Here is a 4,691-nt window from a genome sequence, read left to right as displayed (position 1 = left end):
CTGTACATAAGCTATGGACTAATCAAAGTTTTGCAGAATAATTTTTTATTTTTTATAGCTATGAAAGGCTTTTATGTTCTTCTAAATTTTTCATTTAGAACTTATGACCTACAGGTAGTACAATGGATAGCGCACCGGCCCTGGAGTCAGGAAGACCTAAGTTCAAATCTGGCCTCAGACACATTATACTCACTAGCTGTGTGACTCTTGGTAAGTCACTTAACCCCAGCTGCCTCACAAAAAAACCAACCAAACAAACAAACAAAAAAAAAGAACTTGTGACCCTTCTAAGTTGGAAGTAAAATTATAAATAATTTTAATTCTATATTTTGAAATATATAATGATATTTACTGTATGTAGTCTCTGAATAATCAGCCAATTTAATTACAGCCTTGGAAGTACCATGAAAAGAACAATCCTTTTCCCCAAGCTAGAGTTAGGATCTACCAGTCCAGAAAGCAACAACAGGCTAAACACTAGAGAGTTTTGCTTTTACAACTGTATGAAGTATGGAAAATTGTAAGAAAGGAAAGAACATTATGGAGTTTTGTTGTTGTTGTTGCTGTTTTAAGTTGAAGTTTTCAATTTAGATTTCTTAAATTACTTCACCATTGGTTGTAGATTCATTTCCTGGCGTCCCATACATCTTGAATAAATATAATTAAAAGTCACAGATATTAGATTCACATAATTATAAACATGATGCATCATTAAAAGTTCCTTTATTATATAACATGAGAAGTAATTAAAAGAAAATTGCTTTTTAAAATTTGTAATCTAATTCTGTAGATATTTAATATACTTCATGGGCAGTTGTGACTCAGGAAGATAGAACCCCATACACCAAGAACAGTATTAGTTATTTAAGCATTTTCTAGTTTAAAAGCACATACATGAATACAAATAGCAAACCATCATAAATTATGTTTTTAAAAATGCCTAATTTTCAGAGATAATTAAAATAGCCATGATTTGGAATGATGCTTTGCCTTATAATCTTATTTCATAATGGGAGTATTGTAAAAATATTCATTTTTATCATGACTCCAAATTTATTACTGTGTCTGGATGGGGATGGCTCCTTAGGTTAGAATATTTGTGCTATGCACTTAAGCAGCTTAAATAATTTAACATATTCCCCTCTGGGAAACTAATGATTTTTAATAAGTTTTTCAAATGAAATTACACACCCAAATTCTAGTCGTGTTATGAAAAGAGTTTATTGGATTTCTCTTTTTTGTCTTAACCCCTTTAATGTTGTTTATTCCTTGGTGTCTCTTTTTCCACTATTTTGTAAAATCGTAACTTTAGAGAAGGAAGTTACCTTACAGGGTAGCTAATCCACACCATTTTTTTTAACCAATGAAGAAACTGAGGCTCAGAGAACAAAAGGGACTTGTCCATGGTCATAAGAGCCATGAGTGACAGTGAAGATTTGAAACAAGTCCTTGAATTCTAAATTCAGAGCTCTGACCAGTGTACCAAGTCAGGATTTAGCTGTTTGCTACTTTCATTGTTATTAAGATGTATTGGCTAATGATATTGATACATGAAAAGTTATGTGTAAATACATACTTAATGTAGAAATCCTTTAGAATTTTAAGGCAAAAGAGCCAAACGTTATTGTTTTCTCTGAAGCTGTTAATTTGATTTTCACTTTTCTTCAACCCCAGAGAGCTAAATATTATATTAAAAATAACTAATAATGTTATGGCAAGACAGTAAGTTAGAAATTTGAAAAATTTCAATAGTTGGACTATATATAGCTATGAATCTTATAGCAAATTGTGGTGAAAATGTAAAGCACATTGACCAAAAAGTTGGGAGACTCAGCTTTCTTTCCACATCAGTAAAATGAGGGCGTTAAATTAGGTCAGATTAGATTAGTCCAGGTCCAAGGTGAGATCTCCAGCTGCTTGACTATAAGGTTCTATCAGCCAAATATCGTCTTGACCACCAACATGCTAGGAAACTTTCCTCCCCTTTAACTGGATACAAATTTCCATTCCCAGAGCCCTCTATAGGGCTAAGCCTTTACCTTAGGGTCTAAGGAGACTAGACAGCTGTCTACTTGATATGATTTACAGGATACAAGAATTTCTGCTATTACTCTTTCAATCAAGCAGCGAAAGGTTATTGAATGCTTATTATGAGATTTGCTAGTACATCTAGAAAGTTCCTATCAGTGTGTAAGTATTACTTGGGGCTCTCGTAGGTACGTTGTGAAGAACTATTAATTAACACCTTAGTAGAACTGGCTTATTAAGTTTCAGAGAAAAGAATATGGAGTGGAAGATATAAGTTTTGATTTTTTGTTGGGGAAGTGGTGAATGGTGAAAGATGAGCTGGTAGAACAAAAATTTCACCTTCTTTATAATGGAAAAGACTGACATTTATATAGTGCTTTAAAGTTTTAAATACTGGATTGGTTTTTCCCCTATTGCTTCTGTCACTCATGGATCACTTCCATTTTGTTGGTATGCACCTAGGGAATGTAGCCTAATTTTAATATTAGCTAAATAAAAAATAATAAATATCCATTAAGTGAGTACTATGATCAGGAAGATAAATCTAGAAGCAAACTACCAAAACAATCCTATGCCAAATGGGATTATATAGACCACTGAGCACCACTATACTTCATTGAGTTGATTGTAATTTTCAGCATGAAGCCAAGGTGGCCTGTATTCAGAGAAATCTATGCTTTTTGGGGGAACCATTATTGAAACCTCCATTTAAGGAGAGACTTCAGCTCAGACATCTCATTTTGTACCTGGCTACACTACTTCGGGACTTCTCTGACTGACTTTTCCATGTGCCCCAAGAGGCTTATCTTATCAATCTTGGGACATCTCTACCTTATCACTACCCTCTACCTCTCTGACTAGAGGGTGGGGCTATGAACCTTAAACCTCCACTTAAAGAGAGATCTCACCTCAGATCATCTTCTCATTTCTTACCTGCCCAAACAACTTTGGGATTTCTCCACTATGCCCAGTTAGGTACTGATTACCTAGCACCCCCTTCTACCACCACCCCCAGCTCCTTTCAGCTTCCTTTTGTGATTCGTCTTCCCCTGTTAGAATGTAAGCTCTTTGAGGACAGGCACTGTATTTGGTCTTTTTTTATATTCATATTCCCAGACTTTAGTACAATGCCTGGTACATAGTAGGAACTTAAATACATATTTATTGACTATTGAAAGATCAACTCCTGATTAAATAAAAAGCAAGGTGTTTAAAACTAGACAGTTTATGAAGCCAACAATGGTATGGAGTGAGCAATTACTGATTGAATTAGCAAAAAGATTATAGAGCAGGACAAATGCATGGTCAGGAAGCTGCTTTACCTGGGCTTAAGAAACTAATTCAAGAAAAAGCTTCCTGAGAGACTTGGTTTTAGGTCCAATTTAGATGTTTGGGGCAACTTTAAATTAGGACTAAAGTAGTCCTGGGGGGTTTTGTTAACTACTGAAATAGGCACCATAAAGAGATATGACATGTTGAGTCAAATATATGATATAAACTCTGACTGTCAAGGTGTGTATAATCTATTGAGCTTTTAGACCTATTCCTTTAGAGCTCAGCAATAAGGATGGTGTTAGGAGCTATGCAGTCAAGGGAAATTTGGAGAAAAACCTGGAGTGCAGGTGGCTGCATAAAGATGCTCAGGGTCCCACAGCAGCAACATTGAGTCTGGAAAAGAAAGAGAACTTTTTGCCAAAGTTGAAACCTTGTCATTTGTCTTGGTAATGAATCTCTGCAGATTAAACCCTAACCTTTACTTCCCACCCCCCCAAATTTGTGTTGCTTTAATTCATTTTCCCTCCATTTGACAGACATTCAATGAGCACCTAGTATGTACAATGCACTGCATTAGTCTCTGGGGATTAGAAGATTGAACAAAACAATTTCTGCCCTCATGGAGTTTCCATTCTACTGGAACATACTGTATGTGTACAGAGAAGTGAATACAAGTAATCCAAAGAGGGAAATAGCACTCACAATCGGGGATCATAGAGGGCTTCTTGTAGCTTCAGTAGCTGATCTTCAGAAGGTAGTGGCCAAAACACAAAAATAAAACAAAACAAACCCCAAATATATCAGGTGGTGGCCAGCCTTCTGGTCTTTCAGGCAAATTTTGAAGGGTAAATACAAAGTTTATTGAAGCCTGCCTCCTAGCTCATGTTGGAAGCCTTTGTAGCTTGATCGGAGTTTGCACTCCACTACCATAGCTTTTGAGAATCCAAGGACATGCCCCTACATCAGGGGTTCTTAATGTAGTGTCTGTGGATAGATTTCAAGGAACCCTTAAGTTTCAATGGGAAAAAAATTGCATCTTTATTTTCTATAACTTTTGTTTTTCCTTATAATCCTCTGTATTTTATTTCATGCATTAAAAAACATTAGTTTGAGAAGGGGCCCCTAAGCTTTGCCAGATTCCCCAAAGGGTCCACGACAGAGATAGTGAGACTTCCCTGCTGTACATTGTGATATGACCTCAGAGTAGGACTCTGGTGGAAGCAATACTTATTTTTTCAAATAAAAACTGAATGGTATTTGCTGTTTATCTTAATTTACCAATATTAAATGTTAAAACAACTTGTAAATAAAAAGATGTGTGAGTGACTTTGTAAATGAGTAGACTAACTACCTTGACTTGCTTGAGCTTCCCAATTATCCAGGTAACT

The sequence above is a fragment of the Phascolarctos cinereus genome, unplaced genomic scaffold, assembly GCF_003287225.1.
Source record: "Phascolarctos cinereus isolate Bilbo 61053 unplaced genomic scaffold, phaCin_HiC Scaffold_4;HRSCAF=312, whole genome shotgun sequence".
Taxonomy (NCBI): Eukaryota; Metazoa; Chordata; class Mammalia; order Diprotodontia; family Phascolarctidae; genus Phascolarctos; species Phascolarctos cinereus.
Note: the sequence above shows the minus strand (reverse complement) of the source record.